This window comes from Ursus arctos, unplaced genomic scaffold, assembly GCF_023065955.2.
Source record: "Ursus arctos isolate Adak ecotype North America unplaced genomic scaffold, UrsArc2.0 scaffold_3, whole genome shotgun sequence".
Classification (NCBI taxonomy): Eukaryota; Metazoa; Chordata; class Mammalia; order Carnivora; family Ursidae; genus Ursus; species Ursus arctos.
Window position 1 is genome coordinate 12,165,493 of NW_026622985.1, and position 22,730 is coordinate 12,188,222.

Genomic DNA, 22,730 nt, shown 5'->3' on the forward strand with positions numbered 1-22,730 from the left:
TTTTTAAGCAGAACTTCTTAATTCAGTGGTCTTTATTATTGCTGATTCCTCTGCTCACATGCTATCCTGAGCCCCATCTACTCAGGGCAGGTTACCCCCTACCCTCCACCACAATCGATTCTGTCAAAGTCATTAATAACTTTCACATTTCTGAATATTAATAGTCAATTATCAGTTGCTCTTACATGACCTATCAGTTGATCACTTCACTTACGAGAATGGGAGCTGGTGCTATTAACAACTGTGCTGAGAACAGGTGTGATTGAAGAATTCCTAGGTAAACCAAGACCTGTGGTCTCCCTATTGATTAGCAGAAGTAGACAAGGGTTTTCACTCTCTCCTTAATGCATTTGTCTTCTGTGGCTTTCAGTGCATCACATCTCCTAGTTTTCTTCCTGCCTCATTGTCTTTTCTTTCAGTTTCCAGTGATATTCCTCTTATCAACCAGATCACCTCACTTTGGAGTGCCCTGGGGCTCAGAATTCTTTTCTTCTCTATCAAAACCCATTTTCTTGGTGATCTCCTTTGATATCATCAGTTTCAAATCCATCCATATACTAGCTTCTCTCAAAGATACTAGTATCTCTCTAGTTTGACAATCTCTCCCAGCTCAAATATTCAACTACACAAGTACGCCCATTTCTACAACCAAAACTCTGATCATCCTCCCCTACCTGTTTTTTCTTTTTTTTTTTTTTTAAGATTTTATTTATTTATTCGACAGAGATAGAGACAGCCAGCGAGAGAGGGAACACAAGCAGGGGGAGTGGGAGAGGAAGAAGCAGGCTCATAGCGGAGGAGCCTGATGTGGGGCTCGATCCCATAACGCAGGGACCACGCCCTGAGCCAAAGGCAGACGCCTAACCACTGTGCCACCCAGGCGCCCCACTCCCCTACCTGTTTTGTAATCCTTCCCATTTCAAGTTAATGCAACTCTATCCTGTTTTTGTTCAGGTCAAAAACCTTGATGTCATCCTTGACTTCTCACTTTGATTTTCACACTCACATCTAACTCAAGAAATACCAGCATCTGTTACCTCCAGGTAGTTCCATAATCCAAATGCTTCTTACCACATCTACCATTACCACCCTGGTCCAATGATTAGACAACTGCAGCTACCTCCTTGCTTCTACCTTGCCCCTAAACACTCTTCTCAATTCAAAAGCCAGTGTAGGGGTGCCTGGTGGCTCAGTCAGTTTAAGCATCTGACTCTTGGTTTCGGCTCAGGTCATAATCTCAGGGTTGTGGGATCAAGCCCTGCATTGGGCTCCACACTCGTCAGGGAGTCTGTGTCCCTCCTTCTCCCTCTTCCTCTCCCTCTGCTCCTTCCCCCACTGGGATAAATAAACAAATAAATAAAGCTTAAAAGATAAAAGCCAGGGGCACCTGGGTGGCACAGCGGTTAAGCATCTGCCTTCAGCTCAGGACGTGATCTCAGTGTTCTGGGATCGAGCCCCACATCAGGCTCTTCCGCTATGAGCCTGCTTCTTCCTCTCCCACTCCCCCTGCTTGTGTTCCCTCTCTCGCTGGCTGTCTCTATCTCTGTCGAATAAATAAATAAAATCTTTAAAAAAAAAGATAAAAGCCAGTGTGATTCTGTGAAACATGTTGGATCTTGTCACTTGCATGCTCAAAATTATGCATATTCCTATATCACTTAGAATACAAAGCCAAAGCCCTAAAACACCCACCTAGTTCCCAAACCTCCTTGCCTAATGTTGCCTTCTAAGCCTTCTTGCTAGTCCTCAAACAAGCCCAGAATGTTCCTGACACTGAGCATCTGCTCTGGCTATTCCCTTTGCTTGAACAGATCTCTTCCCATTTATTCACATGGCCCTTCCATCCTTTTTGCTCAAATGTCATTTCAGTGAGAGATTTTCTTTGCTCCGCAACATTTATCATTATCTAATATACTATATATATTATGTGTTTATTTTATTATTTGTCTCCCCACACCAGAATGCAAGCTCTGTGAGGTTAGAGTTTTTGTCAGTGTTGTTTACTACTACTGTATCCCACCTCTTGGAACTGTGCCTGATGCAGACTATAAAATCACTCAATATTTTAAAAATAACAATGAATAAAAAGATTGGTCATGGAAAAAGAAAGAAAACCAAGAGAGGATTGTGTTACAAAAGCCAAGAGAACAGTGTTTGACAAAGAAGAGAGTGATCAATGGTACCCGATGCTGTTGAGGCATCTCCTGAGATGGGATGTGACACCATGGAGGTCTCCATTTATCTTGGCAAGACCAGTTTCAATGAAAAGGTGAAGGAAGAAGACAGACAGAAGGGAGATACAGACTGGAGGTAGTAAAGATTGAATGGGAGGAAATAAAGGGGATACTTCAGTATGCATAGCCAGGAAGCTTGGAGAGAAAGAGCAAGGAGGGAGGGCTAAAGCTGAGCCAAATCAGTGCCATCATCGATACATAATTAGCCACACTCCAAAACAAAGAACTTTCTTTGATTCTTGATCTACTATTCAATCATAAAATCCTAACAACAGAATCTCGATTCAATTCAATTTCAGTTGTTAGAAAGACCTCTCAATTCCATTTATTCTCTCTGTTGTCACAGTTCTAGCTCAAATTATCTTAATGCTAGCATTTCATTAAATTCCTTACAATCAGTAAACAGACTAGACTCAGGGGAATTAAATAGGCTAAGATCACAGGATTAACGGAGGTCAGAACTGAAGAAAACAAACCAGAATACTACGACCCTCTAGCCCCATTAACCCAACAGTCCAAAACCATGTCCAAGGAGGCTTATCACGTTTAGGTCTAAGCCTTACTGAGATCAATACTCAGTGGTTAATGAGAGTTAGAAAAATTGGGTGTGGTATCCAGATTTCCAGGTGGCAGCTACTCTTGGTATGTGATGATTTTGATTTGGCAAGCCAGGAAAAGGCATTCAAACTAAAGATGTGAGAATACAGGCTGCATGGTCTATGCCTGGATAAAAAGAAACTGACAGGAGTAAATGGAGTTACTGTTCTTAGCTGATGGGCTGGAACAGTGAAATGAGTACTAAAGAGTAGAAAGAAATGAATGGACACCTAGAACCTAAACAGAGATTTTAAGAACAGATGGGTCATGTGGGAGGAAGGTAGACGGGGAGACTATACATCCAGGCTCCCGTGGGCACAGGACTCCAGGATCAGGACAGCGGGATATTTTCGGATCTTTTCTGAACGCAAGGAGACTCATAGTATATCGCCTGGTCTAGTTTTTATTAAACCAAGCTCTGAGTTAGTGAAAAGCCTAATTACAGATGCTCAACTAGGGCCAGACCAGGCTACAGTGGTACAGGTCTTCACACCTTCATTCTCTCTCCTTTAGTTCCATTCCTTCCTCTTCGGGGACACCAGAGTTATCTTCCTAAAGCACATTCTGATCATGCCACTTTTGTGACTTAAATCTCTTAATCATTCTCCACTTAACAACCTTGACTCTAACTTGGCTTTCAAACCTTCGTGCCTCTCCTCCTCTCTCCATTCTCTAACCATGTGAACAGGGCCACACTCTTGTTAAGCTCGTCTAATGACACTGCTACTGCAGTTGCCACTGCTGCCATGCTTCACCTTCTCCCTGCTCTAGCAGATGGACTCCTACTCGTCATATGTCAAAGTTCATTTTACCATCAGCTTCTTCCCCAGCCGTGGAACAGCATTAATCATTTTCCTCTGTTCTTTTTTGTTTTGTTATTTACTACTATTACAAGAGCTTATAAACAGTTATAAAACATAACATAATAATATAAATATGAGATTTTGCAAAAAAAAAAAAAAAAGAGTGAGGAAAAAAAAAAAACACCAGCCCTGGGGACTGGAAATGAAACCAGGAATGAGACTGATGCAAACAGTGCATTTTATAGGGTCCAGTACACTCGGGTAGGCCTAATTGTATACCCTAATAATTAGGCCACAAATTTAGCTTTAAGCCTTCTAGTAGCAAAGATGAGGAGAGAAATTGGCCTATTGCACAGTATCTTCTGCGCATAAAATAAACACCAGACAGCTGGTTAGTGGATGCATAACTATTCCTCACACTTAAACCAGAAGAGAATTTTTCCAAAGGATTCACCCATAAAGAGTAAACTGCAACGGAAGACATCTTCAATAAATATCTCCACAGGAGGAATAACTCTTAGTATCATAGATTATGCCTTAATGACTGATGGCATATCAGCAAAGTGCAATTCTATAGGGGAGCCTGGCCCAGATTATCTAATTCTCATTTCCTTTGACTCGATCTAGAAAGGCAATACTTTTTAACTAAGACATCTGAGAAATTCTCCAGTTTCTAACCTCTTCAAAATTCAACGCAGTTTTGCAAACATTTTCCATTTATTGTCACTCATAAACCTTTTAAAACGCAAGGACCTCACAGTTGAAGAATCTATAGGGGAATGAACTAACTATCTTCAGGAAATCCTTCCTATATGTTTTTTTTTTTTTTCCCCTTATGTACTTAGAATGCAAATATTGTGGTCCCAGTGAAAGAAGAATCCTGTGTCTTGCTACCCATTTACCACTCGGGTTACGAGCAGGAATAATGTCATCTGATGAAACACCAAGTCACTGATTGAGGACACGTACCTAACTGAAAGACCATCCTACCTTAACTGAGAAGGGAGACAAAAAGAACTTAATGCCAGGATAAAAATCATCCTTATAATTTTTGAATCCTCATTAAAACTTACAAAGATTAACCACTGAGGTCCCAAATCTTCTCTTCATTTTGTATGATCAAAATAGTTTGTCTTAAAAAGCTTCAAAGAAGTGAAAAGATTGTTTACCTTCACCATGAAACAGTCTTGATAAAGCATCTAGAGGATGCCTGACCAGGGGCTAATTTGGGGCATTTCTTGAGCATTACATCAAGGTAAGTATATGAGGTAGCTTGCTGAATTGGATTGCTAATATGTCAGTTAAACATCAAAGAACTTTCATTTCAGGAGAGATTGTCTATAACTTTTCATTCTGGCAATAATTAGATAGTAAAACCACTTGCCCATAATTTTCTGCTCTTTGGCACTGACCTATGAACCATGAATGGTTCAGACTTTGATTTGCGGGCAGAGTGGTGCCACAGATCTTCTCTCCCAGTTCCTTCTGCTAAGAAGCTCTTATTCTCTAAACAAGCCTGGATATTAATGAAGGACTACATCAAATGCCACAAACTAGAAGCAAATGTCTTAGCGCTTGAGATAATTTCTCAGTGTTTGTAGTATTTTAAAGCTTTGGAAATGTAATGACCCAGATAAAAGTGGCAACAAAAACAACAATGTTTAGCATCATCTTGTATGTTTATGTGACAGAGCATGTTAGGAGATCATGGTTCCATTTTTTTAAAACCAATTTTTTGAAAAGCCATTATTAGAACCCATTAACAGCATCCCTGGCCTTTGTATCAGGTGAGGGACAGGTAGGTTTAAAGCAGTAGTTCTCAACTGGGGGCAATTTTGCCATCCAGGGACATTTGACAATGTCTGGAAACATTTTTGATTGTTATAACTAGGGAAGGGAATACTTCTGGCATCTAGTGAGTAGAGGGCAAGGATGCTGCTAATTTGAGTTGCCATGGATCAATTTATTTTAAGAGGAGCTTTGAGAAGCCTGGAATGAACACCATACGGAGAGAGGGCTTCTGTCTGAATGAGAGGAGGGAGCAAGGTGGAATTAGTTGTATGAGGCCAGCAAACTGTGGCAGGAGGTGGCCCCAGGTAGGCTCTGCCAAACAGCACTTCACAGAGCTCAGCGGAGAAACTACTAATGTGGTGAAAAGAAGATGGGGTTTTAATTCATTTAGATCTATGGTATAGTGTTGAATCTACTACTTATTTCATAAATTTGGATAAACTATTTAATCTCACCAAGTCTTAATTGCCTTTTCTGAAAAAGGAATAATAGTGATCACTTCACAGGTCATTGTGGGGGTTAAATAGGATGTTTATAAAACTCCAAAGCCAGTGCCTGGGATGTGGTGCTTAATATTTGTTAATTTATTTTAAAGTAAATTCTTTCCATCCTGAAGAATGCCATAGTTAGCCCCAGAAATACTGACTGGAAGATCTTTAAAGTTTGAGGTTTATGACTATAAATTTCACTTTAACATTTAAACAGTACAACTCCATAACAATATTATTAAAAAAGGAGAACATTTCCAAATCTTATATTTCTAGGATTACCCATTTACCAAAACAATCAGCAAATTTTATTAATAATGATTGACTGTATATTTCTACAAAGCATAGGAGAGTGAGCTGTTCTGTACTATAGACATGCAGAATACGAATCTAAAGTTTGTTGGTTAAGAGTAGGGCAGTGGATATCTATTGTTTCACTTTCCTGGACTAACGTACATACTTCTGCTGGGACATCTTTCTTCTACTTTAACATTGGGGCTTAAATAGAAGCTTCTCTTGGTTTATAAACCCGTTCCCCTTAACCACTGTTTATCATTCCAACAGAAGACATATAACCCATGCTGGAACAATGTTCTTGTCACCCTCCAGCTATTCCATGAAATTATGGCCTCCTGGTCCATATTGTACCAATAAAGCCCTTTCCTGGGATTTTGAGCTTCGGATCAGAGAGAGAAAAAGCAAGTTTGAACTCTCTGTGGTGGTGAAATTGGAACATATAAACCAGCCAGGAGGTTTCCTACAATCTGAGAAAATGAACAGGAAGCAGAGATGTGGGCACATGTATATATTGGGCTGAGGGGTAGAGGCAGTGACAGAGAGACTCGCTCATTCCAGACATATCTCTAGGGCCTGGCTATCCCCCAGCTGAATTCTCTTTCTCCATGTATGGGTACGAGTCAAGGAATTCTCTCTTTGGCCTAATCTAGTTCTATTCAGTTTTCTATCACCTAAAACCATAAATGTCTTGAATAATTCAAGTGAGTTGTAATCAGTTGAAAAAAGAAAAAAAAAACTGTCTCTGCAGGTGTCTAACTGGAGTTTATTAGAGTGAGGGCTGAAGGAGTAAGAGATTTATTTAGTCAGGTAAACTCTAGTTTATCTAGACATTACAAGCTGGTTGTGAGAACTTACAAGTTAACTGATGAAGTAATCGATTTAAGTTTTAGATTCAGTCAGGAGACAGAAACCGCTCCAGTTCACTTAACAAAGAGAACCCAGTATAAAGAACTGTCAGTTATGTGTGGAAGAACTGAAAGAGTAAAAGGAGAATCCTAAGGTCTCATGGAAGTAACAACTGCAGGGAACAGCCGGCACCCACAGGGCTGGGGAAAGTAAGGGAAGAGGTTGGAATCATGAACACTGCCAGGCTTGGAGGAGCCCCTCGCTGGGCGGGGACCCAGGCGTACGCGAAGGTGTCCTCAGTGGGTGCCCGTCCCTCTGAGGCGGTTTCATGAGACTGACTCTGTCATTGTAGGAGAACCAGCCAGCTAGAGAGATTCAGCTGCTGTTGCGGGAAGGCACCGTCACGGCTGGGGGGAGGAAGCACTGCTCCGGTGCTGCGCACAGACGGGGAGGAACAGGTCCCGCCGTCTCCCTCTGGCACTGTCTATTGGCAGAGCGGGACAAGGAGGCCTCTGACAGGCAGAAATGTGCTGTCAGTGTCCCTGGCCCAGAACACAGAGCTGATGGTAGAGGTGGGTTTGAAGCTGAGGGACAGCAGTTTACAAATGGGCACAATCTGTAATGAACTATGCTTCCGGAGGATTTGGGGACTATAACTGAGAAGTCTAAGCATATTCCCTAAAAGGGAGTAGGTGTTCAGTTAACAATTGTTTCCCTTCTTCCAGTGAAAATTTGGCCTCATGAGACTGCTGCAGGCAATGGTAGAGGTGCCTAGGTCTCACTCCTCCCCCGGGAAGCACTAGTCATTTGTCTCCATTAGGGTCAATGTGATGCTGTATTCGATGGCCCCAAATCAACTTCCCAAGCTCTAGCTGTAATTAGTCATTTCCAGTCTGGTCCCTGCAATTCAGATTTTCCTTTCTCTTTCATCATTCGCCCTCATAGAATGTCTTTTTCAGCTGTTGTCCACCTTCAAAACCCAACACATATTCTTTTCCCTCTGGGAGAATTTCCAGCCTAAAGTGATTTTTCTGCCGTAGTACATTTACTACGTTTTTTCTTCTTTTCCAAATAATGGTGACATGCCTTGTAATGTGGCTGGGGTCCATACCAAGGCTCACATCTCTCTGAACCGGGGAAGAAACTGGAAGGAAATATGAAGGAATTGGGGGAAAACTTGTAGCCTGAGCTCAAGCGCTAGCCATGTGGTCTGCGTCTCACAGTGGGACTGGGAAGTGAAACGAAAACAGAGTGCTCCCACTAGCACTGAGTACCCTACTCACCTCCACCTCTTGGACCTTAGGGAGAAGACGCTAGTAAACTATCTCCAGTTCCTACCTGCTCAGGAGGAAGAACCGAAGGCTATCCTGCCAATCTGAATTTGCTTTAATTCCAGGACTGGGCGTGTTTAAGGTTGTGCTTGAGTATCATGATGGGATTCTGGAGTTGGGCTAAATCTGAAGCTGTTTAGATTAGGCAGTGATTTGTATCTTCATAGGTCTTTACCTAAATTCTTGATAAGCTGCTCTGTGTAGGGGAATTATATTCATTCTTCCCAATGAAGATCTACCCTCCCTCTGGATTGAAAAGGAGACTTTTCCAGTTTTATACCAGTTCTGTCCCAAGATTGAACCTAAGTTTTGCTCTGAATACAAATCTGAGATATTATTTCATTATATAGAATTCCCAGAATTAACTATGGGCCATCCTTAAGAAAGATCATTCTACTCATAGTAGAATCCGGAAACTATATGGAAGGGCATGATGAACATTGCATTCTTCCTGGAATAAATCCTTTTAATGGGAAGATTTCTTGTAATCACTGATAACAATCTTCCCCAATTACTTGCAAAAGTAAGTTGTAGTATAACATTTCTTTTGAAGGTACTCTATTAAGTACATCTCGAACAGTCTTTACTGTCAAGCCAGAAATTTATGCCAGAAAAATAGAATCACTTTCCTTTATTAACCTGTTATTAGCATCAGGTGGACAACCAGGTTGCAAAAAAAGTTTTCATTAACATTCACCCATTACTGAGAGACAAATGTTTTATCTCCTTGTCCCTTCATATATAATCCCAGTGAAAAATATAACTACTATTTATTGTGCTGTATGCCCAACCTTGTGTTAAATGGCTTATGCTCATATTTGACACTGAGATCAAATACTTAAATGCGTTGAAATTCATAGCTTTTGATAATTTTCAGGCCATGTTCTTTGTAACATGTGTGCTCATTGTTTATTGGTTTTGTTAGAAATGCTTATTGAAAGCACTGCTTTCCTCTTAGTTCCTTGGTTTCTCCTTTCTAGGCAAGCAATGAGTAGTGAAATGAGGAAAGATGGTTTCAAAACATACAAAACCTGTTCCTTGTGTAGATACAGCTTAAAGAATATAAACAGATGGGTTTCTCCCACAAGGACAGGTCATCATACCATCAGGGGAAAATGAGTTGGCTGCTGCTGAGTTAAGAAGCAATGAAGTCATTGCTATGCACATAATTAAAATGTGATATTTCAAGAGGAGTGAATCCAAGGAGGAAAAAAGAAAAATTGCAGATAATACACACTGTGGTCGTGGCTTTGAATTAATGTGTGCCCGGGTGCAGAAGAAGCAATGCAAACAAATGTCAGCCATCAAAAATAGGCAAAATGACGATACATTTAGCTTGTGACATTCTCCACTCCACCTCCCTTGACACACAAACTCAAGGCTAATAGAATCTACTTTTGCTAAGCTCATTTGAACTCCATGAGTGTTGTTAGCAGACTGGATCTAGGATATGTAGAATAGCTTGATGAACACCATTTTGATGCCCTTGTCAGTACATAAGGAGACAAACCAATCCAGAAAATGTGGGTCTGGGTCAAACCCATCCCGATGTTGCAATGATAGCTTTTGTATCCAAATCTGAGTTACGAAGTGGACCAGTTTGGGGAAGAAGCTCTTGTCGAGGCTGTTATTTGGCTTACGCAGGTATTCTCCTTTCTAAGCAGCCTTAGGCCTAAATAAAGAAGAGAACACTATAGGATTTTGAACAATGGATCCTGTGCCCTTCCTGTCCAGGAAGCTGCCTAGTGAGGAGAAAACAGCAGATGCACAAGCAACTGTTATCTCGGGTAAAAGAGATGCTTTTCTTGGGACCATATCACTTTCATGTTTACAGCTCCTCTAAGGCTATATCTATATGATGACAGGCTTTCTGGTGAAAGCTGAGAAATTCAGTTGCAAATCTGAATGCTACAAAATGTGTGGCTATTTGGCAACGGGAGGATCAAACATCTGGATCTTTGACTCAGTTTTTCCATTTTTCACCCAATATTTTCATATCGTGAAAAACACCAATTAAAAAAAGCAGCCAATCTGGTGTTTTGGCTTTCTTAGCAGCCAATTTGTATCTCAGAATGGTTGGTCCAATTGATTGTGCTGCTTTAGGATGGCCCGAATGAACAGATCAAGATAAAAATAGTTGGTTAGGTAGCTGTTCTGATTTGTGTCAACTGATATGCTGGTGTTGTGACCTCTAACTGATAAGTGCTTTACAAACGCAAATAATTTCTGACATCTCAGAATTTGTGACCTATTAGGAGGTAGATAATTGTTATTTCTCTCCAGTTCTTCAGATGAAGAAATGGCATTGAAAGTACATGATTCGCTTTGGGAAAAACACAGCAAGATGGTGTTCATTCTCTCCTAGAACTTGTGGGTTACTTGCTCAGTGGGGCCTCAAATATTCACAGTGAGACCAAACTACACATAAGTATTCACAGACAGCAAACTGCAGTTTACTTTTGAAGCCCTATGGAACTAAAAAAAAACAAAACAAAAGCAAAAACAAAACAACCGTAAGAAAAATCTTACTGAAATCCTGTTTTCCTGTGTAGTACATTGAAGTTTCCAAATATTCTCATTCCGGAGAATGGCCTATTTTTTCAGGCTATCAATCAATGTTAATACACTAAACGCATTTCATTTAGAAAATTAAGGGGTATGTAGATGGGGATAGAAAACACCGAGGTTATGATACAGTTTTCTGTATAATTATGTTTGAGTAGGAGATCTAATATCCAAGTGGTAAAAGCCCTAGTCAGGAAATAGATTGATTTTTGGTAATATTTACATAATCAGGAACTGTTTTAAAAATAAACGTAATTACATACGTAAACAAATCACCTTCACATCATATACACCGTTCTATTCCAATAAACCTAGACCTGTGATTGTAAGTATAACCATTTTTGTAGGCCTGCATCTAGGTTTCCACATGATGGGGAATCTATAGCTGCCTTCAAGATGACATTTTTTTCCTCTGGCAACGAATCTGATGCTATGGAAAGATTAAAAAAGAAAAAAATACTAAGTCAAAGAATAAAATTGAAATAATATTTAAGGAAAATTATTTTCTTTCCATGTATTTTTAAATTTTACAGCTTTCAAAATAACCCAGCATACAGTACCCCTCAGATTGACTGACTCATCTTCATGTCCACACACTTTCTTTAAAAACAGAAAAATCATTTTTGAAAATGATCAAAACATAACATTTTGCTGGAACAGATGCCTTGCCTGCGCTCTGTGCCACATTTTTGTAGTATTTAAAATGAACGTTTCAGTTTTAAACACCACGGCATGACTAATCGCCAATGAAGAGGAAAAGAAGGTCTTAGTGGAGTCAAAGCTGGGGTCTTCCTTTACCCCATTTGTGAGAAACACCGTAGCTGATGATCTGTGCACACTTAGGACTTATCATGGGGCTGCCAATCTCAAGATTGCTTTTTTAACAAGATGTATTTTTAAAAAATTATCTTGACTTCAAAGAAAGGGGATAATTTTTTAATATCCAAGACCAATAGCACCTTGGGGTGATCTGTTTGTTATTCATCTTGCATCTCATTATATTCCATGTTCTCCTTTAAGTACTATCTGAATTTTAACCTTTCAGGATACATTCTAAATTCTGATTTAGAATAATATCCCAACGTGTGGCTGTTAACCCAGCATAAATATCAACAAACGTCCCTTTCCTGTTTAAAATTGGCCTGATTTGGAAGATAAATTGTATAGTAGTAACCCAGTATATAAAGATTTTCTGTTCAGGAAAAAAACATTCATAGTCCTTGATTTTTCTTGTTACATTTCTATATTAGTGACTTAGTGATAGATGGATAAAAATAGATGGCATTTTAAATCATATTGATTTTTCCAAGTTTCTACAAATTTGAGAAACTGGCTGACCAGGGTAAGAGATCAATCTGGCTTTGCCCTGTAATATTCTGCTGGTAGTCATTTTACAGATGATTGCTGTGACTAGTCTGGAGTCTGTCCTCTTCTTCCCTCACTTCCAATTCAGTGTGCATGCCTCTGAAACCTGAGAGATCAGTCGAAAACTACATTTTCCAGGATAAAGGTTTTATAGGTCACTGTAGCACTGTAGGAGCATATGGGCATCCAATAACAGCAACAAGAAAGTATTCTTCAGTGTTAGACTCTATGCAGTAGGACTAAAGTGCTCCTTCTATTAATGTGTTCTGTTCGGTTCTAATCTTAACACACATGTAGGTCTTTGTCTTGGAAAAGTTTACTCAAATTCTGTGACTTCTGTCTTCAATGGGAAATGTGGGATTCATGGAGAGAAATGATCAGACAAGCCTGTTCGGTTTTTGAAATGTTTCTTTTTTTTTTCTTTTTTTTTTTAATTATAATAATATTTTTTATTATATTATGTTAGTCACCATACAGTACATCCCTGGTTTTTGATGTAAAGTTCCATGATTCATTAGTTGCGTATAACACCCAGTGCACCATGCAATACGTGCCCTCCTTACTACCCATCACCAGCCTATTGTTTCTAAATGTGTAAGCAAATTGGGCAAAACCTAGGATCTGCCATTATGTCTGACAGTCTACTAGAATTTTGTAATAATGATTGAGTTAATTTACTAAAAAGATAACAATGGAAATATTGATAGAATGTGGGGTAAAAAAAAATGTTATTTCATGATCCAGTTGCAATTAATGATAAACCACTGATATTTCATCCTCCTCACATAAAATACTGCCCTGTGTCTCGAGTGTTTGCCAGGGGCTCAATCACACATTACATAATGTGGAGTTTTCCAGAGAGGAGTCATGGCTCACACCCTTGGAGCAATATGGTGAATAGTATAGAAGGATATAGCCAGGTATGGAAATAGACAGGGCTTGAGCCTGTGCATTCTTATTTCTTTGCATCACCCTGATTTATCATTTTTGGGGAAAGTACCATTTAAGTGGATTCCTGAATTGCACAAGTCACCGTGTGCTTCTCCCTTATGCATGGGATCTATGAATGAGGAAAGTGTTTATTTGTAAGATAGGGTGTGGAAATGGAGAAACTGACAAAACATTAAACTAAGCAGAAACTGCCTAGCTCTGTTGTTCCCACTGCAACTATGAAATACAAAATGATCGATACATTTTTAGAAAGTATTTGCAATTTAATTAATTTTGTATTCTTTGTTATACTGGAAAAGATCTGAGAAGCTTGCACATGTGTTGAGTACAAGAGAAAGTAGAAGGAGTAAAAACTATGACTCTTTGGCATCTAATAACTTGCAGTGCTGTTGAGAGTCAGGAATATGAATTTATATGGGAGTAAGTGATTCTTTCCCAAATTGTGTCACATGACAACATGTCACACATATCTGAGACTATCTCAGATATTCCAGAATATGTCACACATTCCAGAATTGTGGTTATTTTTAATATTTCATGCCATTCTTTCTTAGGTCCCTTTTCATCAGAATAAACATTTTAATTTTTAGATTAGAAATTCGATCACCATTGAGATAGCTCAGAAATTTTGAAGGCACCTAAAGAACAATTGCTTCGGTGAATATATGCATATTCAATAAATGCTTGAAAAAGTAAGAAAAAAAATTAGGTCTTAAAGATTTAGGGATCAGTTCAAGGGGGAAAGTTGAATATTTCAGGCAATCAAAAAGGACAGGAAGGAACTAGGAAGTTGTGAGATGGTAAGAACACTGACTGGCAATGTTGGGGGTCGGGGGAGGGCGGGTGGAAGAAAATAAATTGAATGGATGAGGATTCTGGAAGACCTTTGAAACCAGGCAGTGCAGGAGAAGACTTGACCTGAGACCACCCAAGGCTTTGATTAAGGAGAGGGGCCACTTATCGTTGAATTTAGAAAGATTGATCTGGTGAGGATGTAGACTAAAGCAGGGAAAGGTCAGAGCTGGAGGATCCAGGCCAGCAGATGGTCTAATAATTCAGTTGTGAATTTTGACAAGGACCTCGAAAGCTAATTTTTTTCATAGTATCTAATTTTTTTATAGTATCTTTAAGCAACATGAGTAGAGTAAAATATGAGTGTCAGTTATATTTTAAGCATTGGCATTATCAAAAAGATGAGGGTTTTGGCCCGCTCCATGACTTAACTGTCATATCACAATATATCAGCATTTCTTCAAGTTATTGCATGGTGCATTGATTCCTTGGGAAGGTAGTAGGTGTTCGGATGAGAAAAGGAGTTCATGTTTGAACATATTTGGAATGCTGGAATCAATAAAATTAAATGAAATCCTTATTGCAAGATTTCTCAGAACATGTGAAGTGTTAGTCTTTTGTGCATAGTATGGAGGGGGGGGTCTCTAACATATGGCATTTCCAGTCTGATTTGACCATGGCATTTATCTTTCATGTAGCATTTCCTAGGACTAGAGGGCCACTAAAAACACAGTAGGAAATACTCATAAAGGCTAGAGAAAGGATACTGTATAGCCTTATGTGTGATATAGATCTATAGATAAAATATATTGTAAACATATATGCATATATAATTTCATTAGGATGGGGTGATTTCATAACTGCAAGGAATTCAAGTAATTCAGCCTTTGCTAATTGCCTTTGGCTTTAAGGCTTGTCAGAATTCTTCTCATTAAATTCATAATCTCTTCTCATGAGGGAGCGTTGAGGACGACTTCACTGGAGTGGCTCACCCACTCACAGCCCCCAAATCAGGCTGTTCATCATCTGACTGTTTTTCTTCAAGCACACAAAGAAACTATTTTCTCTTGGGTAGGGGCTTCCCCTGACCTCCCACCCACCCCTGTTAGGTAGAGAGTCATCCCCAAAGAGATGTGTCATTCTTGGAACAGAACATCCCTTAGTGAAGATTCACTGAGTAATCATTCAGCTAGAAGCATAAATCTACCCTGAGGGTCGGAAAAACCCATAGTGAAAGAGAATAATGGGTGAAGGGAATTGCATTCCAGGCTATTAAAATAGACACAGGCACTGAAGTGAATGTGCTGAGATGAAACAAAGGGAACTCTCCAAAATTCAAACGTGGAACTCTGGGTGATAAACTCTTGCCCCGGGTTGTGATTAACTCTTCAGTCACTCAGGAAGAGATCATCCTTGCCTTTCACCCAGGACAGTAAGATGGTTGATCCACACTGAGCCATTTCCTGTTGACTTCATGGGGCTGATAGGGAACACAAACTTTCTTCCTTTTCCTCTTTCCTTTCTTCCCTGCTTCCCTTCCATTTCTGGCTCTCATGTTGACCCTGCAAAAGACATTAGACAAAGGATTAGTCAGAACTCAGGATTCTCCAGTGACTCAGAACAGCCTACCTGCAGCCAGACAGGCCTGGGGCAGGAGCAGAGTTGGCACCAGCCCTGCTCCGTAGGTTGGAACGGGAGCTGAGAGAGCTGTCCTTGCTGCAGAGGCTGGCGGGGAAGTTACTGCTGGGTGGGCTAGGCACAGGTCCAACAGGGATCAACATGTTCCCGTCACGATTCCGGCAGACGCCTGGCACCAGGGGGGATCCAAGCTGGAGCCGCCCAACAGGTGGGCAGAGCATTGCTCAGAAATTCAGACTGGCCGGGGGCTTGATTATCAAAAGGGCAGCATGTGGAAGGAGTTAGAACATGGGCTCCTCGTCTCATTCCCCCGACTTGTAACTGTATGATTATAGACAAGTTACTTAATATTTCTGAAACTCAGTTTCAGATAATGTTATCAGAACTTTTATTTTTTAAGAATGAGCTGAAAACCTCTATTTGGCACTAACTATATGTTAAGTATCATGCAAAGAGCCTGTCGTGCATAACTATATTTAATTCTCAAGATAAGTCTATGGGATCAGTGTCGCTAATTATCTCCCATTTCATATTCAGGTCACCAGGTGGTAAGTGATAAATCCAGAACTGACTTCAAGGACCAAGATTTTAGCCAAATGTAAATTCCCTATCAAAAGTCTAGCTCTTCCCTGATGACAATGCCACCTTTCCACCACTGTTGCTGCTACCGAGGATAGGGATGATGTTCTAGGCTCAAGTTCCTACTGCATAACTTCAATCCTTGGGGCAGGAGAGAGGGAAAGATGATAGCAAGGGTGTGGTCTTCTTCTTAGTCCAAAGAGGGAGCTGGGGAGCTGCTCAGTTGTTAGAAAGGGCACTAAAAGCTAAACCACGCCCTATAAACTGCAGCACAGGGAAGGGACTTGAGCACAGGGAGTCATTTATAAAACTTAGTCATTTAAAAAAATATTTTTAATTGAAGTATTGTTGACATACAATATTTTATTAGTTTCAGGTGTACAACATAGTGATTCAGCAATTATATGCATTATGAAATACTCACCATAAGTGTAGTTACCATCTGTCGCATACAAAGTTATTAAAATACTATTGACTATCTTCCCTGCGCTGTACTTTTTATCCCCAATTCTTACTTATTTTATAAACTACAGAACCCAGTCTTCAAAATGGGGCACAGCACAGGTGGATAGATAACAAAAGAGGAGACCACAGATCAGCCCTGGGACAGTAACCCTGGATTATCATCCAGCACAATCCAGGAAATAAAGAAAAGAGTGGAGAAGTCTGCTACATGGAAGGTAATTGAATCCCATAGCTCGCTGCAGGAGTCACGAGACATGTGGGACAAGGATAGAGTCAGTATCATCTCCAGAACTGGAGCTGGACTGAACTTGCAGGTTGGAGATCTCAGGGGATTCTTGTGGATTAAACCTAGCAGATCAGAGGTTAAAATTCATTCAGGTAGTTCTTTAAAATATAGTGTTGTGTAGTTTAGTGTAGTGTACTGTGTACTGTGGTATATTATAGTGCAAAATAGTGCACAGTAGCATAGTAGTATGCGGTGTGATATAGTATAGTACAATGTAGTACATGATGTGATTTGTTGTAGTGTGGTAGATTGTGGTATAATACATTCTCCTGTGGTGTAATATAATGTAGGGTAGAGTAGGGTAGGGTAGGGTAGCACGGTGTAGCATAGAGCAATGTTTTGTTGTGTTGTATGGTGTAGTGTAGCTAGAAGTATAGTATAATGTAGCCAGAAGTCAGGAGACCTGAGTTATCATCCTTTCTGTGCCATTAATAGTTGTATGGCCTTGGATAAATCAACTTAGCTCTTTTTGGCTGTAGTTTATTGTAACATGTAAAATGAGGGGGTTGGAAAAGATGATCTTGAAGGTCAATCTGAAACATCCCACAGCTTGGTTTTACTCAGGAGACCTCTAACAACTTATATTTTCTGCCAAGATTTAGAGGTTCCTTATACAGACTTTCCTCAAATTTAGAATGCCAGATAATGTTCCTGGAAGAAAGTAGAAAAGGGAAAAACCCATAAATAGATTTTAGTACCAATCTAACATTAGAAATTAAATTAAATTAAAGGTTAACTTATTGCAATGTAATTCTGGTCATAATTCTTTGTTAAGTGAAAGGCATTCTTAGCCAAAATACTGGGAGGTCTGGGTAGCTGGAATCCAGCTCTAGAAAGTTTCCTTTGTTATACTCTTGGTATAGGCGCAACTGCAGTACCTGGAGAGTAAGCAATCAGTTTTGTCAAAATTGCTGGACCAGATGACACTACCAATCCAATCTGCCATATTTACAATTTTAAATGATTTCTCTTTTGGAAGACATGTGAATTGGTACAATATTTTCAACTGAATTATTAATCAATCTAATAATAAATGTACAAAGTTTGAAGTTAAATCCTACTGAAAGGTCTATTGAAAAACATTGGGGTTCCTTCACCTACTCCTTTTCACTTGCTCCAGTCCTTTTGCCCCAAAGCAACCACTTTTGACTCTGTCACTTATTACTTCTGAATTTTATGCATTTGCAAATTTCTTAAGTGATGTTATATACTATTCTCTTTTGATTCATCAATTTTAGACATTATGTGTTGACTTTCTATATTGATAGATTAGGCTTTAACTCTCTAATACCAGCATTCTCTTTGTGTCTACTCTCCCTATAGTAGTTTATTTAGAGGTTGAATCAATATTTAGTATTAGCACTATAATGCCTATGAAAATATTATTTACAGCTGAGCATTATGATATACTGTGATTCTGTATCCTTCCTTACTTTTGTTTTTCCTGGAGTTAATACATGTCTTATTTTTTACTTACTTATTTTTCTTTGTAAGTATTGTTAATTGTTTAAACAATTTCCAAAAACCTGCCAGTTTTTCACAACACAAATCACATCAGTAATCCTTCAATTCCTTGTTTCCATTTTGTTTTGTTTTGAGACATTTCTAGGCCTGTTTCATAGTTGTCATCCTGGGACTTCCTTTTGTCCATCATACTTAAATTCCTTTTGCCTTTCTCCTTATTTGGGTGCCCTAGTGTCCCTTATGACTCCCTTTGTAATGACATACTTCTTTGTTGTTGTTGTTGTTTACGATTTTATTTATTTATTTGAGAGAGAGAGCACAGAGGGAGAGTGAGCAGGAGAAGCAGACTCCCTGCGGAGCAGAGAGCCTGACAGAGCTCAGTCTGAGGACCCTGAGATCATGACTTGAGCCAAAGACAGACGCTTAACTGACTGAGTCACCCAGGTGCCCCTACTTCTTTGTTTTGAAGGAGCAATTCCTTTAGCCATTCTGTCAAATTAAAAATATGTTGGAGCAGAAATCATGATGGTAACAGCCCTTGATATACTTGTCTTTTGAGTCACAATGGTCCAATTTGGGCTGATTTCCCTCAACTCCTGGGATACTATTGTCATCCTGGAATTTCCCTTCTTCTTCATCTTGAAGATCTCATTGCTACTCTTCTGTGTTGACTCTCCTGTTTTCTGAATCCTTTGTCTTCCTCTTTCCAGATTACATCTGCCATTAGGTTCCTGAAAAGGGATACAAGGGAGGCAAAAATGTTTGAGACCATGCATGTTTAAAAATGTCTTCATTTTACCCTTACAGTTGATAGATAATTTAGCTAGGTATAGAATCCTACCAGGAAATTATTTTGCCTTCAAAATTTTAAAGGAATTACTCTATCACTTTCCTGCTTTCAGTCTGACTTTAAAAAGTCAGATTCCATTTTGATGCTTGGTCCTTTATATATATATATATATATATATTTTTTTTTTTCTCTTGGAGACTTCTAAAATTGCTTCTTTGCCTCTAGCATTCTGAAATCTCACAATGATGTTTCTTGGAATTTTCATCTATTGTGTTAGAAACTGTAGGTTTTTCAAGCTGAAAACTCATGTCATTCAGTTTTGAAAAAAAAATTATTTTCTTCAATTCATTTTGTGGTTTGTCTCCTTCAGCAGAGAAAAATTATTCAGATGTTGGGACTTCTGGGTTTTGCTCTTTACTTTCTTAAACCTTCTTTTCTGGCTTCCATCTTTTTCTTTTTTGTTCTTTCTCGTTGAGTTCCTTAACCTTATTTTCTAAGCTGCTATTGAGTTTTCCATTTCTGTTATCTGTAATGTTTTTAATTTCCAAGAGCTATCTTTTGTTCTGTGAATATATACACATATACTCCTCATTCCCAAATTCACAGATTTTGTAGTGACATTTCCATGAGCATTCATAGACATGTAGAACTGTGAAAAATATCAGTCAAGTGACGCATACATTCCCAGCTGAGGTCATGCAAGGTTATGCTCTGTCTTTTTGTTTCAGCTCTCATACTGTAAACAAGTGTCCTACTTACAGTATATTTCATGCTACGTTTTCCACATTTTTGTACTCTTTTTGAGTCGTGTATTGAACAGTTGATGAAAATGTTACCAGAAGCTCACAGGAATGTAACCTTATATTTCTTCCTAGAAGCAATGGTTCAATATTCTCTAATTCAGTCTTATAGTGACTTTCTAGAGTATAACAACCGTGGATAATGAGAATTGACTGTATGTATAATGTATATGTGTGTATATATGTGTGTGTGCATAGGTATATATATTAATATAAACTTATTTTTCTTTTCCCTGCATAGTCTGTTTCTCCCAAGTTGCTTTTTTGTGCTTTCTTTAGTTGTTTGATAGTTTTTGGGATTTTACTCATGATAAAGGTGAAAAACTAATATGCTGGTTATATTTTCAGAATGTGTGTGGGCTCATGTTGACTTTGAGCTTCACTTTGTTAGGAAAACCAAGTGTGTCGATATTCCTACAGCTATTTTTTGGTTGGCCAGATTAGTCAGAGAATAGTTCTTTCAAAGAGAATAATCTTCCAGTTGTGTGCATAATCATAAGCCTTTTCATTTAATAATCTCTGTTTGAAAATAAATCTTCAGAAAGAATAAAAAGGACACAAAAATTTAAGTAATGAAGCTATTCATTGCAGCATAGTCATTTTGAAAAAATGTCAATAGGCTATATTTTCAATAATTAAGAGGAATATCCCCCAAAATTCCAGTGAAATATCATGCAGTCATCAACTACTATATTTACAAAGAAATGTTAACATCAAAAATGAATGCTTGTGTTATAATAAAAATAAAGAGAACAATAAAAAATATAGTCAGAAAAGATGCACATGGAAAAGTCACCAAAAATTAAGAAACTTGTGTCTAAATAGCAAGATTATGAGTGACTTTATGCTTTTTTTTGTATGTTTCATCATTTATTTAGCAAGTTTCCTACAATAAGCATGTTTTAAAAGTAAGAAAATAAGAAAATGTGTGTGTAAGAGCTAAGTGCTGTTTCCCTTTGCTTCCAGGTTTCTTATAGGTACTATTAGTATCCAGAACTAAGGTCATCAAACATATTGGTTTGCCCAGAACTAAGGGATTTCTCAGAATGTGGGTATTTAATTGCTAAAAAGGGAACAGTTCTGAGCACACTGATTGTTAGTCACCCTATAACAGTAACTTTTAACAAAAGAATATGGAAACATGAAGCATAAAACTGAGTCGGCTACTGGATTACATCTCTGTCTATCTGTCTATCTGGAAAGAATAAAAATCTGCCAATGCTATCTGCCCAGAAAACCAGCCTCTTTGAATTATACTTATAAACTTAGTCAAAATTTTCTAAAAGTTGGGACATCTGGGTGGCTCAGTCAGTTAAGGGTCTGACTCGTGATTTTGGCTCAGGTCATGATCTCAGAGTTGTAAAATCAAGCCCCGTGTCAGACTCTGTGCTGGGAATAGAGCCTGCTTAAGATTCTCTCTGTCCCTCTCCCTCTGCTCCATCCCACCCCCCACCTCTTTTTCCCTCTTAAAAAAAAATCAAATAATTATGACATTATTTGGTTATGTAAAAGTTTAATTGTATTTTATATTTTGCTTTATGTTTAATTGTATTTTATAGTTAATACAACACAGAGGGACTCTGCTGTATTTTGTTATATGTTATAAAAAGTAAGAAGTTTGCTTCGCTCCTGGCCTCTTCTCAATTTCCTTCTCTTGCTTTGTTTCATCCACTCAATTCCAAGGTCCTTTCCTGTGACCTCTTTTGTTTATCCTCTCTCAGTGACCCAAAGCAATGGCTTCAGGTCTCACCTTTACAATGGGACTCTCAAATTTACCCTTTCTTCTGATTTCCAGGTTTTAATTTCCATCTCTATATTTCCTGTCATTTATCATATCCCAAACTACATTCCCCTCACAAATAGCCAAGATCCTGCAATTCCTCAGTCCAATTAATCACTCTACTAACATTTAGGTTACTACCAATTTTCATTCATTCTGCCCCCCCATTCCCAAAGCAGTCAGTTGCTAAGTCTTGCCAATTTTAACTTCATAATGTCTTTCTTCTTTATCTCATAATTTTGATAATTCCTGATTTCGTTGGCCACTGAGTGGTATTTTTAATATAGTCCCTAGCACTGCTAGGAAGTCAAGCATTTTGTCCTTTCAAGTGGTCAGATGCCACTAAGTTACTGTCTCTTCAAATTCAGCAAGGTCTTCCTGCTCCTCTGACTTCTTACAGTTTCTGAATTTGATGTCTATACTGAGTTTAATCTGATACAGAATTAAATTTGATATCCACACCAGTCAGTACTGGGCATATCACTAATCTTTGCTTTGCCCTGTAACTTACTGTATTACCAAACAAAATGTAGTCCTGTAGACGCAATCTGTGCCTCTACTTGCCACCTTGATGCATGCCAGATCTTGTTTGCCTGAGTAGATCAGAAGCTTGAAAGGGACACCAAGAGACTTCCAGCATTTCCCCATACAATTTACCCATATATGAAAGTCAGGGAAATCCTTTTCTCATCTTTACATTGGATCCTAGAGTAGGATAAATATTGATGGCACAGAGTGTCTCCTACCTCTTAAAAGAGTTCCAGAGGTATTTGGAGACCTTTCTAAGTGGGAAAGTTTCAATTGCATCAGCTCCATCAGAGGTGCTCAAACCAAAAGGATTCCTAAACCTAAAAGAGGATACTATTAT